This window comes from Podarcis erhardii, assembly GCF_964252035.2.
Source record: "Podarcis erhardii genome assembly, chromosome: Z".
NCBI lineage: Eukaryota > Metazoa > Chordata > Lepidosauria > Squamata > Lacertidae > Podarcis > Podarcis erhardii.
Genome location: NC_138504.1, coordinates 25,587,579 through 25,609,243, shown reverse-complemented (window position 1 = coordinate 25,609,243; position 21,665 = coordinate 25,587,579). Strand labels below are relative to the sequence as shown.

At 43.6% G+C, this 21,665-nt stretch overlaps 2 long non-coding RNA genes across 5 annotated transcripts in view; one reads left to right on the top strand and one right to left on the bottom strand.

The window, feature by feature from the left end:
- The window catches only part of LOC309333623, a 50,534-nt gene that overhangs the window by 12,551 nt on the left and 16,318 nt on the right, over positions 1 to 21,665 (top strand). The gene's annotated exons all lie outside the window — the stretch shown is intronic.
- The window catches only part of LOC309333618, a 29,044-nt gene continuing 20,402 nt past the window's right edge, over positions 13,024 to 21,665 (bottom strand). For 2 of the 3 annotated variants that reach the window (XR_014152598.1, XR_014152599.1), the window contains exons 2-3: positions 14,288 to 15,961; positions 13,024 to 13,765 (exon numbers count right to left, since the gene is read on the bottom strand). This is a non-coding gene — a long non-coding RNA (uncharacterized lncRNA). Of the gene's footprint in view, positions 13,766 to 14,287; positions 15,962 to 17,683; positions 19,946 to 21,665 lie in introns of those variants that run through there. The other variant, XR_014152600.1, reaches the window with a different exon arrangement.

Below are 21,665 nucleotides of genomic sequence, written 5' to 3'. Positions count from 1 at the left end.
CTTGCTTCAAGGCTTCCCAGAGAAATCTGGTTGGCCACTGTGAGAACGGGTTACTGGATTAGATGGGCCATGGCCTGATCCAGCAGGCTCTTCTTATGGTCTGTCTTGGAGGCCAAATTTAGCAGGTGAGTGGGACCACCCACCTGTCACTTACCTGAGATCACAAAAATGATGTCAGGTGATTTTGCACTTTGAAGTCCTGAAATCAGCAGCAGCACCTACAAAGCACCTGTTGGGCAGGCCCCACCCTTACCTGTCCCACATGTGACCATGTGTGATTGCCCAAAACAGCCTCACAGGCCAAATGGGGAAGTCCATAGATTTCTCTTAGACATATATAAGCAGAGCTGATCCAAGTCATTTTGCTGCCTGACGAGGAGGACAAGCTAGCTTCCTCCCTCTTGTGGGTACAGATGCCAACCACAATGGTCTTATCTTAGTTTTAATACTTGAGATGGGCTAGCAGCCTCTACTGCACCTAAGGTTCTCTCTCTTACAGGTTGCAGGGCAGGCTGTGTGGCTCACTCACCTCCAGTATATCACTGCTTCTACCTAGCTTCCTAAATATGCTACCTGAGGCAGCAGCAGCCTCCTACTGCCTAGTGGTAGGGCCAGCTCCGGACAAGGTTCTTTTCCATCACCTGCAACAAAATTGACAAATGTCCTCTGCAAATTAGGGTGATTTGCATCAATAAATTTCCTGTCTGCGCGAGAACTTTTTCTGATGCTCTAGAGCAGGTCCTGTGGTCCTTTTGGATTGCCAAATGCCAGTGCCAGAATATCCAGTGGTTTGGGGGGGGGTTGATCTCCAGCAACACCTGGAGGGCCACAGGTCCCCCATTTTGACTTAATTTAGGGTATTTATCTTACTTGCATTAAAAAGCAAAGCTAAACAATATTGAACTGCCAAGCTTGCCTAACATTGTAGTTACAGTTGGCATCAATTCATTATAACTAAGGAACTTACAAAGTGGGTTTGTTTTTGCAGAAAACCTTCTACCCCACATCACCGACATCTATCTAGCCCTTGTTTGTTGGGGATGCTGGAAGTGAACCTGGGAGCATTTTCTGCATGTAAAACATGGGTTCTCCCATTTCTGCTGCAGTTAAGTGGAGTGGTGGAGCTCTGATTTGCATGCGGAAGGTTCCAAATTCAACCCACAACTTCCCCAGGTACGGTTGGAAATATTGCTACTCTGAGCCCGTAGAGAGTCACTGTCAAACAATGTGGACAATACTGAGCTAGATGGACCAATGGTTTGACTAAGTATAAGGCAGCCTCCCATGTTCCCTCCCCTGAAACTGCTGAATCTTAAACATCCCATACAGAATTATATATTTTGGATATATAATTTTTGGAAATTGTGAATCCAAAAGCTTCTTTATTTACAGGAAAGATGTGGCTCAAGATCATTGCTCCAGTGATGTACCGTAATTCTCCTTACTGTGGCACCTAGGTTGTCCACGCTCTGGTAACCTCTAGGTTCAACAGCAATGTGCTATATGTGGGGCTGCCACTGAAAACTGCTTAGAAACTGCTGGTGCAGAATTAAGTGGCCAGGTTGCTTACTGGGGCAAGACTGTCTAAGCACATAACACCAATCCTGCCCTGATTGCACTGGCTTCCAATTAGTTTTTGGGCCCACAAACCCTTAAATGGCTCAGGACTGCAATACCTCAAGGACCACCTCTCCCCATATGAACCAACCTGGAGCCTGCAATCTAAAGCCCTTATTCATGTGCTGCCTCCACATAAGCACAGGCCTTTTCAGTGGTGACTCCTTGTTTGTGGAATGCACTCCCCAAGGAGACTCACCTGGTGCCATCGTAACATATATTTAGGCACGCGACAAAAAAACCCTTTTTCAAAAGGGCTTTGGTTTTTAAGCTATCTATGCCCTTTTTGCATAGTGAGATGTTTTAATCCTTTTTTAATGGTCTTTTAGATTTTTTAAATGTTGGTTTTAATGTTTGTATGTGTTAGTTTACTTAAAATATTGTTAGTCACTTTGAGTTGCTGTAGCATAAAAGTGACTAGTGAATGGAACAAGCTGACGACAACAACAACAACCACAACCACAACCACAACGTGTTGTATACCAAAGCACAGTGCAATGGTGAGGTCTAAGTGTGCACTGGACAGTATGCCAGCTGGACCTGCCCCTCAAATTTGTTCGCATGTAGACATGCTGTTACAGTGGCTGTGCCATCACTGTTCATTCCCATCTTGGTTTTTTAACTCTCTAAACCAGATTTTGCCAAACTGGTGTCCTCCATATGCTTTTGGACGACATATCCCATCAGCCCCACTATCGTACAGCCTTGCTGGATGGCATTGGAGCTCTAATCCAAAACACCTGGCAGGAGCCAGGCTGGCAAAGGTTGCTCTTAACTACTCGACAGAACGATTTCATGCCGGTTGTCTCTATAGAGCCTTGAAAACTAAAATGTCACTGTGACACAAGAGAGAATGACTAAATCTTACTAATGATAATGACAGGAAACGAAAAATGACCTGACTAATCTTTCAGCTATTACTTGACTATTCATATCTATACATGTTTTGCTAGAATTTGAAATGAGGGAGGTGGGAGAGACAGAGAAAGTTATCATTTTGTAACATTTCAGATGATTTGGCTTCTTTCTAGCACTTAGCTTGGAAGTACGTTCAATGATCTAGTCTCATCAAACTAGCTGTCCAGCTGAACTTTTTCAGGGAAAATGGTCACAGCACTCTTAAATGCTGTTGCCTTCATTGCTGTGATGCCTTTGTGAAATCAGAGCAGCTTTGTGCTCAGGAGGGAGCAGAACTTAAAAGATTTTAACACCAACATCAACAGGAACAAAGTTCACAAGCAGTTTTTGTCAAATCAAGCCAGATAAACAATACCCTCATACCAATATTATTATTATTATTACTACTACAGTTTATTATCCACCCCTCAACCCAAGGTTCTAGTGTGTGTTACAACTATTGAAACACAATATTAGTACATATTTCACACTATAAAAAACAACTTAAAAGAACTTAAGATGACAGAAATAAGGTGGGTCCTTAACCCTGATCTAGTTCATTACTGTTTACATAGACTAGCAGTGGTTTTCCAAGATTCCAGGGAGGAGACACTCCTGGTCCAAACTGGAGATACCAGGGATTGGAGACTTCTCCATGCAAAGCAGGCACTCTAACGCAACAGTTGAATCTTCCTCACACTTTTCTGGAGCAGGGTGTGAACTGAAATACAGTCATTTTTTGAAATCTGTACTTCTCCAAATTTTGCAATGTCATTTAATGTTTACAAAAATGCACGTAGTAAGGTAAACTGTGCATAAAATGTATATATTAATGAAAATAATATACAAAATGCATTATGTTAGGGGAAATATAAATGTTACGGGAAATATACTTCGCAAAAACATGTATATTGGGCAACATTGCATACAAAGGTTTGTTTATTAGGGGGAAATTCATACTGAAATGCTGTTGAATAATTTCATTTAGTATTTTGAAAGGAAGGGGGAAGCTTTTCACTGAGTTTTGTAAAGCAAACAGTTGCAGAATATGGCCAGAAGTTATATGGCTGTTTCTAAAACTAGTTTACCTGCTTATCTCTTACAGTTGGACCACAACAGAGAACCTGTCAAAAACCATCTTCCCAGTGCACATAAATAGCATAAGAATAAAATGGTGCCCTTTAGTCACATCTAGTCAGTGTTTGGGTGGATAATAAAACTAACACCAAAGGGCTCATCTAACCATGAAGCTTCCTACTGAGCTGAGTTGTGCAATACAGACCTGTACACATTTACTCAGAAGCAGGTTCCACTATGCTCAAGGGGCTTACTTCCAGGTAAAGTGCATACAGAATTGCAACCTATACTTCCATGAAACTTTTGGCTGGACTCTTTAGTGCTCATTCTCAACCTAGACATAGCCTAAGGATGTGCAAATTGGTTTACCCACATGCACCCCAGCTCCCTCCCTGCAATACGAACCTGCCCTGCTACTCTTGAGGCCCTTCTTTGAGTTCCTCTGCCATCAGACAGCCAGCAAAGGGGTAAAAGAGAAGGACAAGAGGCAGAGAGGAAGCTAAGAGATGCAGTAGGGGGTCACTCCAAGGACCCCCTCGTGGCTTATAAGCACCCAGTAGAAACACAGCTCATGCTTGGTATGAAAAGTTAGGGGATTTCAGCAGGAGGTTGGAGGACATGCACTGAATGGATATGAAGCAACGTGACCACTCCTAAACAAGTGCAAATATTACTGAAAGAGGGATTGTGTATAACTGCCCTGAAAACATCAGGAGCACAAATAATCATGAATGCCAGATGAACTGCATCCAAGAACTGGCAGATGTGATCTCAGAACCACTGGCAGTCATCTTTGAGAATTCCTGGAGAAAAGGCGAAGTCCCGGCAGACTGGAGGAGGGCAAATGTTGTCCCTATTTTCAAAAGGGGGAAAGAGAGGACCCAAATAATTACCGCCCAGTCAGTCTGACATCAATACCAGGGAAGATTCTGGAGCAGATCATTAAGCAAACAGTCTGTGAGCACCTAGAAAGGAATACTGTGATCACCAATAGTCAGCATGGATTTCTGAAAAATAAGTCATGTCAGACTAACCTGATCTCGTTTTTTGACAGAATTACAAGCCTGGTAGATGAAGGGAACGCAGTGGATGTAGCCTACCTTGATTTCAGCAAGGCATTTGACAAGGTGCCCCATGATATTCTTGTAAAGAAGCTGGTAAAATGTGGACTTGACTATGCTACCACTCAGTGGATTTGTAACTGGCTGACTGACCGAACCCAAAGGGTGCTCATCAATGGTTCCTCTTCATCCTGGAGAAGAGTGACTAGTGGGGTGCCACAGGGTTCTGTCTTGGGCCCGGTCTTATTCAACATCTTTATCAACGACTTGGATGATGGACTCAAGGGCATCCTGATCAAATTTGCAGATGACACCAAACTGGGAGGGGTGGCTAACACCCCAGAGGACAGGATCACACTTCAAAACGACCTTGACAGATTAGAGAACTGGGCCAAAACAAACAAGATGAATTTTAACAGGGAGAAATGTAAAGTATTGCACTTGGGCAAAAAAAAATGAGAGGCACAAATACAAGATGGGTGACACCTGGCTTGAGAGCAGTACATGTGAAAAGGATCTAGGAGTCTTGGTTGACCACAAACTTGACATGAGCCAACAGTGTGACGCGGCAGCTAAAAAAGCCAATGCAATTCTGGGCTGCATCAATAGGAGTATTGCATCTAGATCAAGGGAAGTAATAGTGCCACTTTATTCTGCTCTGGTCAGACCTCACCTGGAGTACTGTGTCCAGTTCTGGGCACCACAGTTCAAGAAGGACACTGACAAACTGGAACGTGTCCAGAGGAGGGCAACCAAAATGGTCAAAGGCCTGGAAACGATGCCTTATGAGGAACGGCTAAGGGAGCTGGGCATGTTTAGCCTGGAGAAGAGGAGGTTAAGGGGTGATATGATAGCCATGTTCAAATATATAAAAGGATGTCACATAGAGGAGGGAGAAAGGTTGTTTTCTGCTGCTCCAGAGAAGCGGACACGGAGCAATGGTTCCAAACTACAAGAAAAAAGATTCCACCTAAATATTAGGAAGAACTTCCTGACAGTAAGAGCTGTTCGACAGTGGAATTTGCTGCCAAGGAGTGTGGTGGAGTCTCCTTCTTTGGAGGTCTTTAAGCAGAGGCTTGACAACCATATGTCAGGAGTGCTCTGATGGTGTTTCCTGCTTGGCAGGGGGTTGGACTCGATGGCTCTTGTGGTCTCTTCCAACTCTATGATTCTATGATTCTATGATTCTATGAATGCACAATAAAAAAGATGTATTGAGAGGCCAAGAATGAGGGTAGGGGACACAGCAACAGCCCTCTATCTAGTCAGAGTTCCCTATGCTGGTCTGCTCTAAACTTCCTAAACTGCCCTACTGTTTCTGGTACAATGGAGAATGCTGTTCAATCAGCAGTGCTGAAATAAGATTCACCTGCCACTCCTTTCTGATTCTGGATGTAGAATTGGCAGGGGGCACCATCTTATCCTTCTTCTCTGGCAGCAATATTTTTTGGGGCTGGCTCCCCCTAATGTGTAAATTGTAATGTAGATTGGAATAATAATTTAATATTTGCAATAGGAAGTCTCTCAGTCTCATTCTCGTTCTTACACACCACATTTACAAACATGGGAAAGGGCAGTGTGTTTGCATGTGCTGCCCATGCTTCCTCCATGCTCATGTTATATAGACACTGCCATTTGGTGGGGCCATATGTGTGTGAACCTGTGTGTGCAGAGAGAGCTCCTGTGCATGTATGAGGAGGGTTCCTGATGGTCTCCAATTTCCCATTTGTGTAAAGGAACCCTAAATGATCAGGACTGTATGTTCATATGGTCACTTCACACAATCCAGGTGTGCAGTGGGTGTGGCTTACTGCATGAAGCAATGAGGGGTGAGACCATTAGGTATTAAACATGTGAAGTGTTGTTGTTTTTAGTATCCCTAATATAAACTCTCATTAGCCCCAGTCTAACTGGGGTTGTTGACAACATAAAGACATAAAAAGAGGCCTGCTGGATGAGACCAAAAAAAGACAACATAAAGACATGTCTTTATGACAACATAAAGACATAAAAAGAGGCCTGCTGGATGAGACCAAATTTGACCATATAGTCCAGTGTCCTGCTCTCACAATGAACAGCCAGATGCAGATATGAAACATCTGGAGGGAAACAGGTAGGGGAATATAGAATAGATAGGCTGCTGTCGCCAGATAAATTTATGGTGCCAGTGTAGGCTCAGTATTCACACATTTTTTTAAAAAAAGTTATCTATCTCTGTTGTTTTATTTATATTTTAATCAGGAACAAATATTGCGTAGTCAGAACTTAATTAATGAAGAACTGACGCATGAACTAGAACAAAATGCATGTCACTCTTTCATAGATTAATGGGCTCCATAATCCTGTCAAGACTGGTAAAACATGTTTATAAGCTAGCAAATTAAAGGCAATTGTTTGTGTGTGTGCATACACACACACACACACACACACACACACCACAACCACTTTCTTACTTCCACCTCTCTAGCTGGATTACTCACAGGGCTGTTTCAAATCAAAACTTAATGTTACATTGGATAGTTCAGGAAGAGGTTGTGAAGGAAAAAATTCAGTTTCCATGCCAACTAGATCCTTTAAAATACCTTCTGGTACATTATGTTCTACCTTCTCCTCTAAAAAATGGGCCACATTCAGATACTATAGTGGAACATGTCCTGACTTTATGTTGTAAAGTCAGTAATGTTGCAAGTGAAACTCGACTCCAGATCAGAATTTTAATAGCTAACCCTGACAAAGCTGAAGTGGATCATTTATTGATATTGATGGTAAAGAATTGCCAATCAACTTGTGTGTGAGACAGTTAGCATCCACATAATGTCAGAAAATGGCTGCTCCACAAATGATGTTTTGCTTACATGGAAATCATAGTTTAGAAATGAGACCTGCAACCAAATGTTGCAGTGCTAAATGTTTGGGAAAGGGCTCAGTGGTGGAGCATCTGCCTTGAATTCAGAAGGTCCCGGATTCAATCCTAGGCATTTCAAGGTAGGGTAGAGAATCATGCTTGAAATTCCAGAGGGCTGTTGCCAGTCAATATAGACAATGCTGAGCTAGATAGTCTAATGGTCTGATTCCAGAATTAGTTTAAGAAATTATTTCAGCTAAACCAGCATGTTGTAGCAGTAATAGTGCTAGATTAGGGTGGGGGAGATCTAGGTTCAAGTCTGCACGCAGCCATGCAGCTCACTGGGAGACTTGGGGCCAGTCACTATCTCTTAGCCTAACCTGTCTCAAAAAGGTTGTTGTGAGACTAAACCGGGAAAGGGGAGGACTATATGTATTGTCCTGAACTTGAAAGATAGGTGGAATTTAACCTTTGCAAATAAATACATTGCAATTCCAGAGGAGCAGAATACAAGGCAAAGGGGACCTGTGGAATGATAAAGGAATGGGCCAAGGGAGATCTGCTCAAGCCTCCCCAGGCAATGGAAGGGCACAAAGTCTTTCCATGTGTCCTCTACCCTCTTGACTGGTCTGCCCCACAGTCCAATAACCTAATGCCAAAGTGGGGAGGAAAGAAGCAGCAGAGCCCAGCAGTAGCAGGAGAGAGATTGTGCCCCAGAGGAAATGCTGCTAAGTAACAACTCAGCTAATCAAGAGTCCGAACTACCTCCCATTAAACGGACATTGTGTCTCGGTTGACAATGCAACTTCTCAGAGAGAGTGCATTTCAGAACAAGCTGTACTTGGCAGCTTGCCACACCGCTCGAGAGATCCTTCTCCCTCGGGATTCCAGAGCTTCCTCAAAATACAGCAGGTCTCTTTTCCATGAATGTGGCATGAAAGAAAAGAGATTGGAAATGTCAGTGCTGGGGTTGTCATTGGTGGACAAGCAGGTGGGTTTAAAGGGATACTGTGGCACAAGCCAGTTCTCCTCTCTCCTGCACACATGCTCACTGCTGTCACACTGGACTGGAACCTTTATTTTATGAGCATGCATCAAGTTGATGGATGTCCGGGAGAGGAAACAGGAATACCAAGCCATTTGACTCTCAGGTTAAAATCAAGTTAGCTTTTCATTCTAATACAGCAGGTAAATGCACACTGACATCCTGTCTGTCATGCTAACTTAAGCCCTGGGGGTGGGGGTGGGGACCTTCCTAGGGCAACAGCACATTAAAAAGCAACCAAAATGATCAGGGGGATGGAGTTGGGATCAACAAAATCTCTCAATTTCAGTTGTCTCAGTTTCTCATTTTTCCATTCTTAACTGCAGTTCTATACATTTGTGCAGCCCATCTGCCTTTAAAAGAGAAAAAAAGAATCGTATTGAAGATTCATGATTTTAATGCAAACTTACACATTTTTGCAAGCATTTCCCCTGAAATATAATGCAATTCAGAGACTATTTTCATGAAAATGTTCATTTTTATGTACATGTTTTTGTACCCAGTGCTTGGAAGAAGAACTGCATTGCAAAATTCAGAGAGGTCTATAGACTTAACTGCCATGAGAGTTGCTGATGGAAACCAGTTTAGGAATTTTTTTAAGGGAATTAGAACAATTCATGGTCTATCAATAGCTACTAGTCACAATGGCCAAAAGCAGCCTTCAGGTTCAGAAACAACATGTTACTTGGGTATTAATTGCCAGGGAATGGCAGAGGAAGAGGACAGTTGCCTTCATCTCCTGCTTGTGGGCTTTTTAAAGACATCTGGGGGATAGCTTCTGAAGTCAAAACACAAGCTTTCAAAGAGGGAGAATGCAAATCAAGAAGAGAGTGTAGCTTCATCTCTTCACTCTTGCCATTGCTGAGATGTTTGGAGAGGGCAGGAGAGCAGGCTGTGAAAGCAAGGGGGAGGAAGGGAAGGGGGAGCAGGGCAACACACACTTCTTACAACTGCCTCCTCATTACTTGCAGCAGTGGCTTGCTTATACACTGGTACTGGATGGCACCTCAGGGCGCCATCTAAGTAGTCTTGAGTCCTCACCTCCAATTGTGGCAAGGTTCTGCAAGGGCTCCTCCTCAAGGAAAAGCCCCTGCAGAGCTGCACCACCAGGAGGGGAAATGAGGGCACGGCAGCAGCCCAGTGGGGGCTGCATCGGGCATCAAAATGTCTCCGGGGGCCCCTGAGGCTAGATGACATTGATTTAAAGGAAGCATTTCCCCACACTTTCCATTTCTTTTCCCCATCACCTTCCTTACTGCAAAAGCCTAATCTTTTAGAGAAGTGAGTTTGTTGCACAAAAGCTTCACATCAGCTATAACTGCACAACCTGAATTTGCTGGTATGTCATTGAATCCCATCAGGAGAAGAAGGGGCGGTCCATCCTGTTTTACCACCTAAGATGAAACAGTAGATGATGCTCCCCACCACCACTACCAAAGCCTTGCTAATGGCACAACTGTAGTGGCTTTTGGGTTCTGGCAAGATCTCACCATAGGTCTGCAATATATTGCCAGAACCTGGAACCTGCTGCTGCAGCCACTTCTCAGTTCTCTGGTGGTGGTGGCAGAGGTGGGGTGTCTCCCACCACAGGAGAAGCAAGGTGAAGGGGCACTGGTGGCTTCTGACAAGATCCTGCTAGAGTCTCACCAGAAGGCATAGCTGCTTCTCCTCGCTGTGCTGGGGGAAAGTAGGGCATCCGTAGTGGTGCTGGAGAAGCGAGTAGAAGCAGTAGCAGCTTCTAGTGACACCTTGCCAGAACCCAGAACCCAGAAGCCACAGCTGCAGCTACTTCTCCTTTCTTATCTGGTGGCAGTGGGCAGCACCTGCAGTCACAGTGGTGGAGCAAAGAGAAGTGGGTTCCAGTGAGACCTCTTGAGATTTCATGGGGCGGGCTCTCACAAGATAGCACTGGAACCTGGAAACCACTGCCGCTTCCCCACACTTCTCTGGTGGCGGTGGGTGAGTTGACCATGGGGCTGCTGCCCCTTGGATTCTGCCCTCCCTCCCACCTGAGGTGCCTGCCTCAGGGATGGGCAGACCATGAGAAAAAGATCTGGAAAGCTGAGAAAGCAGTGAAAGTAACTAGGGAAATCAACAGTTCACCTCTCAGGAAAGGACCTAATGCCATTTCACCCTGGTAACTGCAGTGAGGAAAATTATGAACATATTGAGTCAATAGATTTCAAGGCCTTTCAAACACCAGCAGGCAGGAAAACAACCCCTCCCCTTTCTCCTTTTTGCATGTTTAGAATTTAATCTGTTGTTCAAACTGTCAGGAAGGTTTTGTGCATTCCATGCTGCTAATTCAAAATGCTGTCAAGCAACCAAACTTCACACCAGCCTCACAGTTTCACTATGAGATGTGGAAAGGCTATCAAAGAAAGCTAAGAAATAGAAAGCATATACATTAATATATCCATCATTTGGGTGGGAAGACGATGATTAATTTCAACATAAGGTCCCAAGGTGGATTGCAGCAATTTAAAAAAAATGCAATATTAAAAACAGTTCAAAACAGATTATAGTCACAAGAGTCAGCCGTGCCGGCGACACGGGGACCCTCAGAAACCGCAGGCGCGGAAGCCTGCGGACTTGGTGACTCGGTGGGCACCTTAAGCGCCCTCCCCGACCCACGAAGAGCCTTTTTAAAGGCTGCGGAGAGGGTACGGAGAGTGGCGTGGTGCTGAGAGTAGACCGCTACCTCAGTAGAGCGAAGCCGCAAGCCATGGCCGGAGAGCGCTGACTTTCTTCCCAAAATTTGGACTGGATAACAAAGGACCCGTGAGTAGTGGAATTTGGACTTTAAAAATTTTATCCTGTGAATTCGGCACGATCGGGGGATGTGTTAAAGGGAAGTCCGCACCCCCTCTACTTATAGACGTTTCAAAGCAAGGAACGGAGAATTAAGGCGGAATGAATACTGTTTTGATGATTTAAAAGTTTCTCACAAATTTGATAGAACAAGATTTTTGTGCTGGAGAGAAAGGGAATTTGGAACTTTGTGTGTATCCCCCCCAAAAAAACCCGGGAGTGTCCTATTTGGGTCCCGGAGGAAGAAGTGAAAGGAGTTTGACAGCTGTCAAAGAAGCTGTCAAACGGGCGGACAAAGTAAAGAATTTTGCTATTTAATAACTCTTGGAATTAAAGCTGATACATTTGGACTGAGGCGATTGGAAACAAAGTATTGATAATAACAAAGTAACAGATTATTGGAAAAGGACTACTAAATAACTGAAAGCCCCCTAGGGGGAATTAGTGACATTACAATGGCTGCAGAGGGAAAATTACTGGCGGAGATAGAAAAAATGTTTTTTCTCGTGGGAATCCTGCAGGAGCAGAGTATGGCTCTGAGTAAAGTTTTTATGACCTTGAATCCTGAAACAAACAACTCTGCTGAATGCACAAAGGAGATGTACGATAAAAATTCTGCAGCTGAGCAGGAAGAGATGCCTTTGGAATTGACAGAGAAAAAAGAAGGAGTTCAGACACTACAAGTGGAAAATATCAACCAGAAATCTGCAGCGTTAGAGTATGAGCAAGAAGACCTCTGGATTACAGACCTGCGAAAGATGAGAAAGAAGAAGAGAGAAGCCCCTGGAGTACTTGGAATATTAAAACTAGAAAGAACAAAGCAATATGATTGGGACTTTTCTCTTGAGTATGGAAAACTAGATGGTCTTTCGCAGCAAACACTCTTCAACATTCTGAATGAAAGAAAATATGATCTGACTCTGACTGAACTCCTTCGGGGTCTTAGGACCATCAAAGAGGACTACCAATATAGCTGGCAGAGAGGGACTGACAGAGAATCAGACGCCTCGGACGTGAGGAATCCGGGCTAGAAATATTTTTTGTTTGTTTTCTGGACATTTGTCTAGGAAGGGACAGAAACTGGGGCAGGGGGGGGAGAGAATAGAATTATAAAATGTTATGTTTTGTTTTACTTGGTCAATGTGACCTATAATTAATATAATAAAGGGAAAATTTGTGAAGGGGAAGTTAGATCGACCTTAAAAAAAAAAGAAATTAATGATTATAAGAGAATTGGATAGTTGAATACAGATAAACAAAAGATTTTAATTTTTAAAAGCAATGTGAATATCTTTAAGAGGTTAGGTAAGAACTTGCTGAATTAATTTTGGAATTGGGATGTAAGAGGAGGGGGTGGGGGGAAGTCAATGAAAGTGGGTAAAGAAACTTAGGGTATGTAATTGTATTTGTGTGTTTGTTTGTCTTTGTCTTTGTGTGTGTGTCTGTTGTTATAAAATGTAAAAACCCAATAAAAATTATTTAAAAAAAAAAAAAATATAGTCACAAGAGTCAGTATTGAAATATGTATCTTCAGTGTCAAAGACTAGGGAAGCTCTCTAGTTCAAAGCTTTGATTAGATCTAAATAAGCTCTGCAAGAGGACTACTTATTTAAAACATTATTTACCACACCCTTCCAAAAAAATAAAATACAATTCAAAGCAGGAGAATGTCCCAAAAGACATATTGATATGTTTATTGCTATTTTGTTCCACCAATCAGTTAACTGAATTTCAAAAGGACCATCTTTACAAATCAACTATTCTTGGCCAGGAATTGAAAAAGAAAAAATGGCAGCAGAGAGCAAAGCAATACTGAAATTGTGAAAGACTGTAGGGGAGACAAAACACCAATATTTCTTTAAAAAAAAAAAAAAAATGCCGAAGGAAGAAAAGCCCAGCAGAGGATGTTCCTCATCAGTATCCTAAATGAGTAATTAACATGTCTGGGCGAGCAGCTGAGCTCTTAACCAAAGCAAAACTGGAATGTTTTCTCTGTCCTCTTGGAGAAGCAGCTTCAGGCCAAGTGAAAGAAAAATGAGCAAGCAGAGTGACGCTGGTCATTCAGAAAAGAGCCCCAAGCAGGCACTTTGCTACTAGCATTTACAAGCATTCACTTGTAGTGTTTGCTTTCATAAGCTGCTTTGGGGGACATTGTTGAAAAGTGAGGTATACGTTTGTTTGTTTTTGTTTGTTTGTTTGTTTGTTTCATATACTTGCTACCTTCTCCTTCAAGGAGCTCAGGGACCACCATGTGGTTCTTCTCTCTGCATTTTATCATCACAAGAAGTCTGTTAGGAAGGTTAGACTGAGAGGCAGTAAGTGGCCCAAGGTCACCCTGTGAGTCACACATGTCTGAGTGGGGATGAAAATCCTGGTCTCCCGGGTCATGGTCCAACCCTTTAACCCAGGGGTCTGCAACCCGCGGCTCTGGAGCCGCATGTGGCTCTTTTACACCTTTGCTGCGGCTCCGGGGCGGATACTAGCAAGGGGAGGAGGTGCATTGTGCGCCCCGACACTCCCCACTGTGGCGGGCGCTGTACTGGCTGTGACGTCGCATGGGGGCGGTGTGTGCGTTAGTCACGCACCGTCCCGACGTCACCTTCCCGCCCGCCCGCTACATTGTAAGGGGCATGTACGCTGGTCACTGCATTGAAAGGGGGCATGTACGCTGGTCACTGTTTTGAAGGGGAGTGAAGAACACACACACACACACACACACACACACACACAAAAGGTAACTTGTTAATTTAACGTTTATTTCTATGAGGAGGAGTAATTCTGAGGGGTCAAACAAAGAAATAATAAAAAGTGACAAAAAAGTTATTTTTATAATGACGAGTTTTGCGGCTCCCAGTTTTTTTTGTTTCTTCGGAAACGGGTCCAAGTGGCTCTTTTTGTCTTAAAGGTTGCAGACCCCTGCTTTAACCACTGCACCACATTGGCTCATTTCATTTTGGAATTAATGACTAAATGAAGTGGAGGGTAGAAGAATGACCAAGCCAAATGCCCTGCAATATCAAATGTTCTCCAAAAGAATACAGATATATAGATTTCTGATGCCCTGTTTTACCTGCTCGTTCAAGGTGCCATTGTCTCCCCTTTCAATTTATTATTATGAATAATATGATTTCAAATTATATATGAGCACAAACAACTAGAAGAATTTTGTTCCAGGATCATGCATAAGGTAAAAGTTAACTTACATTAACTATAACAACAAATATTAATTTCCCTCTTTCCTTTTTCCTTTCTCCTTCTGTGATGGAACTCCTATTTGCGGACTTCCCTGGCTTTTTTCTGGCCCATGTAGGACCAGTCTGGATAGCTGGCCTTGGTGAAGATTTGACATTTTCATCCCAAAAGTTTTTGATTTGAGTTTCTACTGAAATGAGGCTGCATTTTAATGTTGTACTTAATCTTGTTTTTAAGTTGTATTTTAATCAATTGTTTTTACCTGGTGTTAGCCGCCCTGAGCCCAGTCTTGGCTGGGGAGGGCAGGGTATAAATAAAATTTATTATTATTATTATTATTATTATTATTATTATTATTATTATTATTATATAAAAGCAAAATAATTACTATTTGTCTGTTGATTCAAAGAAATGTTTGATAAAGCATAACTCATTGTGGGAGCAAGCTTATGCTTAAGAAGGTGGCATAAAGGAAGCTGGTGTAAGTTAACCTGGCATAAAGTTGCACCAGATCCAAAACCTGTCCAGCAGTGGGGCAGCTACTGCCACTCCGCCTAACCCTGTCAGAGGTAAATCAATCCTATAAAATAGTGGTTTAGGGCTTAGGCCTAGTTGCCAAGTCATCTGACTAGGCTGAATAGGCTTAGGATCCAGCCTAAGTCTCCCCCTCTAATCATGCCACACCACACCTCCATCACGCCCCTTGCAAGGAGACTTACACTTGCCTCAGCTTTGCCAGCCGAGCCCTGGATGAGCAAATTACACCTGCATATTGTCAGCTGAGCCAAGGTTGGGGACTTAATGCTGACTGAGCCCATCTGAGCCAGGAATCAGTCAGCTGAGCCAGAGATCAGCTACATCCTAAACTGTTCATCCCTTTGGATCTTCCTACAAGATTGCCCTCTGTGTGTACCAAGTCTATCCAGACTCAGAAGAGAAGTGGACTGACATGGGTTTCCTTTAAGTGCATACAGTGCTGGTGTTCTATAGGCATCTTCCAGTTTTGCTATACACACAATAAAGTAAAACTAAATGGTATGAAAATTATCTTTAATCCTCCCCTAGATAGTGACATTTTAGTGGTCAATATATTTGAGGCCACCAGAAACCATAACATTTTATAACTATGCTTCTGTAGAGACCCTCTAAAAGTTTCCAGTGCCAATAGATTAATATTCTTCAAGCTACTTTAAAAAAAAAAATCTGACTAAAGTTTTACTTTTCTCATCTTGTTCTAGTTACTTAGCAATGCCAATGAGGGCCTTGGAAATAAGCCCTGTGTTGTTATTGCTCAAGTAGCCATTGCGATCTTCTGTGAGTACCTGCTCTGACATTACACACAGCTTGCGTAAGACACCACTTGTGTGAGAAGTCTTTTTCCATGCATCAGCTGGCTCCAAATAACGTATGAACTGGCTGTAAGAAAAGAAACAAAGTTTGTTAGTTTTGTTTGACGGGATTATATGACATGCTTGAACAAACATCCTCTGATAAATGACAATGAGCAATTCTTCTGCAAGTATCAAAGGAACCAATTTTTTTAAATGTAAGGGACTAGTTACTTTCAATTTAACTAATTGCATAAGCTGTTGAGTATTCTTAATCATTGTTTAATCTATTAAAGTTGTAAGTCTTTAAGGTGCCATAAAACCCATTTGTTGTTCCTTCTCAGTGATGTCTTTTCTAGTGTGAAATCCTTTATACGGTAAGATATCTTAGATGCTGTTTTATAAGGCATGGGAGATCAATTTTTATTTTGTCTTTAAAAGGAATATATGAGAATTAACCTCATTTTCTCCCAAACTCATGTTATAACTCTTTGGTAGGTCTTTTGCATCAGATAAGTTATGGAGGAATTCCAGAGCTTTAACAATAATCACTATTGTTTATTTTATTTATATAGGAGCCATCAATGTATATGGTGCTTCACAGGGCAATATAGGCAAAATTTTCTTTTCTTTTTTTTAAAGCCCCTTGCACAATGAGCTTATGATCTAAATTGTGAGACAATACAAAGACAATGCTATTTTGTGCTGGATGCAGAAGGACATTAGAAGCTTGGTGTTTGGATTTAAAGGAAGGTTGTTCCATGATCTGACCAGTGACAGATATGAATGGAGGACAAGCCTATCAGTGGCTACCACCCACAATTGTTGGCTCCACTTCCACTGTGCGGAAAGTGTTCTTGCACTCATGCCCTGCTTGTAGGCTTTCCATGGGCATCTGCTTGGCTACTTGAGAACAGAGTGTTTGGCCAGTAGGGCACTTCTTGTTAGCAAAGTCACTGAAATAAATGGAGTCTGGGGAGAAAAGGCTTGATAGCACCTGATAGTACTGAGTAAACTGAACAAAGCAGTGCATAATTTGAGGGGAAACAAACACAGAGATTTTGTCTTTCTTAATTCAGGCAGGAAGCAGGAAGACATGAAACTCCCTTAGAACTATACAGCTAATAAGAGCATGTGCTACCTCAGTGAGGATCATCCCACTCTGCTTGGTTGCTAAGCAACACCTCCACCTGTCTCCTTCTAGGCTAATTGACTTTAACACTAACAGAACCAACCCTTAAGTTACAAACTGAATGATCTCAGTTGTTGTACTTCCAACATCTCTTGCCCACTAATGGTTTAGGCTGTGAAAGAGGCAAGAAGGCACCCCCTCTGCTTGGCAACCTGTGCGGAGAAACTGGTCATACTGCCTTAAATCTGTCTCTGTTAGGACCCCACAGAACCAAAACAAAAAAAAAAAAAAAAAAAAAACAAAAAAAAACAAGCCGGGGGAGGGGAAGGAGAGAGCAAAATCACAGTGGGGTTTTTTCTTAAATAGAAGAGGTGGTGATAAAGGTGCCCCAGTGATATTTGGTTGCTCAAAGGCCCAAAGAAACCTGGAGCCAAACAGAGAGCGTATGCATTAATATATCCATCATTTGTGTGGGCATATTCTGTCAGAAGATGTGGTGATGGTTACTAGCTAGGCTTTAAACAGGAATTAGTCCATTTAATGGAGGAGGGAGAGAGAGAGATGAATGGCTATTAGTCTTATTAGTCAAACAGAATGCCCATGGTCAGAGTTAGCATGCCACTGAATTCTAGAGCATGGCGGGCAGTCAGTGGGGTGGGGAGCTGCAGCCTTCATCACCTGCTTAAGGTATTCTCAGAGGCATTTGGAACTGACCCACACCAGTCCTCCCTCAGTTAACTCCCCCCCGTCTGCTTCCCTAATTACAGTTTTGCAGGTGGCTTGGTCTGCCAGCTTCCTCCTCCTCCTTGTAGAACTCTGTAGTGAGGGGGAGGACGTAGACAAAACTAGAGGTAGTTGGTTCTGATTTCAGCACACTAATTAGGGAGTAAGCTCATAAGAAAAAAATGATACCTTTGATGATGCATGTACAGGACTGCCCCATGGGTCCCACTGAGGCAATGGGATAAATTAACTTGTTTGATCGAACTTAGCTAGCACAAGTAACTTCAGCTGGATTAGGACAGGTGTACTAATATTTTTTTTGGGGGGGGGAAGTTCTTCGATTTGTTCCTCCTTTTTGGTGCCACATAATCACCATGCAAATGTTTGCACTTAATCAGCATCAGTTTGATGTGACATAGTGCTACCAAGGTCATTTTGACATAACTTCAAGGGTATACCTTGTATCAAAGCTGTTTACTCTTTCAAAGCACAAGTACGCATAGACACACACACACACACACACACACACACACACACACACACATTCTGCATGCAGTCTAGCCTGCTGCTCAAACTCTTGTCATGATGACTCAGAATGAACTTGAAAAGCTCTTGTAGTAAGGTGAGATTGCTTTCTTTTTTCTGCAAGAGCTACTCTGACTCAGTTTCAAGTAATCAAGCAAAGAATAGCTGAGTATGTCCTCCAGAAGTTTTGCTAACTTTAGTCTATATTTCCCAAGGGAGTGGCTCCATCAAAATTAAAAGGTATACTGTGAGGTGACCAGAATGGCTGTCTGCCTGTATTCATACCGACTTTTTCAAACAACACCAGCTTAAGGCCAAACTAGGTGGCATGTTAACAGTATGACTGCATTTCATAAAGACACTGCAATCTCTGCCGTGCCTCCTTTCCAAAAGGAAACGCGAACCCTGAGTAAGTGCCTGTGTTACACGCCCCCCCCCCATTTCTACAGCAGTGTGAAATTTCAGGGGTCCTGGCGCTTACCCAGGCTTATCCATCTTGAAACTGATAACATGACAATATCAATCCCGCACCATACACACCCCACAATCTTGCTGAGCAGTAGGGAATTGTCAAGTGAATTCATTCTATTCCAAACACTATATTAGATTACTGTGTATATCTATATGGTTGCACCCTACAGCTGATTTTGTCAGGGCCAGTGGTATCATTAGGGCAATTAGACAGCCATCTAGGGTACAGACCTTAGTGAGGCACAGTACTGACCTGTTGAGGAGCACAGTTTTAAACAGATTACTTATTACTGCATTTTTTTAAATAATAAAAAATAGCGGTTTCAAGCTCTGTGCTTTTCATTTTTTTTGTACAAGACACCCATTTTTGAAAATTGAAGTTAGCAATTTGTTGGGGGGTGGAGGCGTTCAAGTAGATAGTTTTGCCTATTGAGCAAAATAGCCCGGAACCAGTACAGGATTTGGTTAACACAGAAAATATTATTACACACTATTTAGAATACTAGAGAGAGGGCAATGAACCCAAAACTGCAACACCATTTGTTCATATACATCACATTGTTATAACGGGCAATTCAGCTAAGGACAGTAGCTCAGGGCTGAGGTCTACCTCAAAAGTACACATGCATTAGAATTGTCTGTCATGTCTCCCTCTGTGGCCTAGATGTGTTTGTGCCCTATGGTACAATGCTACAATCATTAGATAACAGGACATGTTTTTCCACCATGACAGATCTTGTTAAAAATGCATTTGATTACTTTGGTAATTAGAGCTACAACTCATTATTATATAATCTAGTATTCATTTTTTTTCTAGATGCTGGAGAAAAGTGAATCTTGAGGAGAATAAATGATTAACAAGAGTAAACAAATGTTGTCCCTGACAACAGAATCACAAGCTACAGTTACTGTAAATATTGAATGGTGCATAGTTCCCCTGTTCTTTCAACCCACTGCAAAATATTTTTTTTCTGCACTTGGTATCCTGTTACTGCTGTAACAGTTTGCTCCCCACCACCTGCCCGCTCCCCGTGAAAATATTGTGTAGATCTGTGGATATATTTTTGAGAACAGTGGCAGCTAAGGCAAGATGCCAGGTCCCGCCCCCCCCCCTTTTCACACTAAAAATCTGAGAGAGCTTTGCTCTCACATTGATGGAATATACCACCCTGAGAGCCTATTAGGGTTGAATGATAGGATATAAATGAAATTCTTCTACACATTTCAGTGGCAGTACAAAAACCTATTAGTCACAGTTGCAACACAAGGGGGGGGGGGGAATACAGTGATACCTTGGGTTACAAACGCTTTGGGTTACAAACGCTTCAGGTTACAAACGCCGCTTGTTAAGTTGTGAGTTGACATTGCAGACGACACAGCGATTTCTCCAACTAGCTCTTTATTTTGTAAGCTGGAATAGAACTGACTGCAAACAGCTCAGCCGGCCTGCTTTTATAGGCAGCCGGCTGTCAACACTGTAGCAACAACAACCCAGAGTTTCCCGCCTAAAATAACTGACGTGGACCTGAGTGAAAACTATCTACAGACCTGAGTGAAAACTATCTACAGTATCCCCCTGCTGGCCCAGGGTGAAACTTCAGTACATAACACCCCTCCCCACCAAGATAAGGCGTTAGTTACAATCGTAATGGTTTCCTTATATACAGCACTACGCGTAATGGTTCAATTAGGCACAAAAGCATATCGGTTACATTTCTCATACTTAGACCAACAGTGATACATGTCCAACAACATAGTCCTTTAAATAAGTTGGGCGCTTGGAAGCTCTGCCAGACCGCCGGGGACTGGTAGCCAAGTCCGGAGGGCCACACAGTTCTTGCTGAGGCTGTGGTGCGACCCTAGGTGGCGTTGAAACCAAATCCCCTGGATCCGCTGCTGTGGGTGGAGCCTCCGCAAGTGGAGTGGTCTGAGTCTGTGGTAAGTCTGGCAGACCCTCTGAAGTGGCTTGGTTCGGCTCCACGCTGGCAGTTTGCGAGGGAGGTGTAGGTGGAGCCTCGCCATCTGTAAGTGTCTCTTCTGGAGCCACAGGCACAGTTGGGGGCACCACGGTAGTGTCCAAGTCCCCAACCCTGCACCTAAGCTGGTCTATGTGCCGGCGCCACAAGCGTCCGTCTTCGAGTGCCACCTGGTACGAGCGAGGTCCAGTGACTCCCACTACTGTGGCTGGCACCCAAGGAATGTCCCCCACATAGTTCCGGGCAAAGACCTGGTTTCCTGGGACAAATGACCGTGGCGCATTGGCACAGCCTGGGGATTCAGCCACGGCAAAGTCCGGGTGCAGCCGGTCGAGCGGTGACCTGAGGCAGCGGCCCATAAGCAGTTCAGCAGGACTCCGCCCTGTGGCCGCATGAGGGGTGATGTGTTGTACGAACAAGTATTCGGCGACCTGCTCGTGCCAGTCTCCCCGGTCCAGGCGCGCCAGTGCCTCTTTTGCCGAGCGCACCATTCTCTCCGCTTGCCCATTGCTGGATGGATGAAAGGGTGCCATTAGGGCATGGCAGATGCCCAGTCCCAAAAGATACCGCTCAAACGTGCCTGACGTGAACTGCGGTCCGTTGTCAGAGACAAGGACATCAGGGCACCCATGCGTTGCAAACAGGCCTCGCAGCACCCGGATGACGGCCTCGGTAGTGGTGGAGGGCATCAGGGCCACCTCCAGCCATTTGGTAGTCCACCACTACCATAAAGGTCCGGCCGTGAAAGGGGCCAGCCAGATCGATGTGCACCCTCGACCAGGGTGTCTTTGGCATCTCCCAGGTGTGTCCCTTACTTGCCGGTGGTGCAGGCCTCGACTCTTGGCACGCTTGACAGGTGGACACCCAGGCAGTGATGGCATCGTCCATATTAGGCCACCAGACGTAACACCGAGCCAACGCCTTCATTTTGACAATTCCCGGGTGGCCAACGTGCAGAGCCTCCA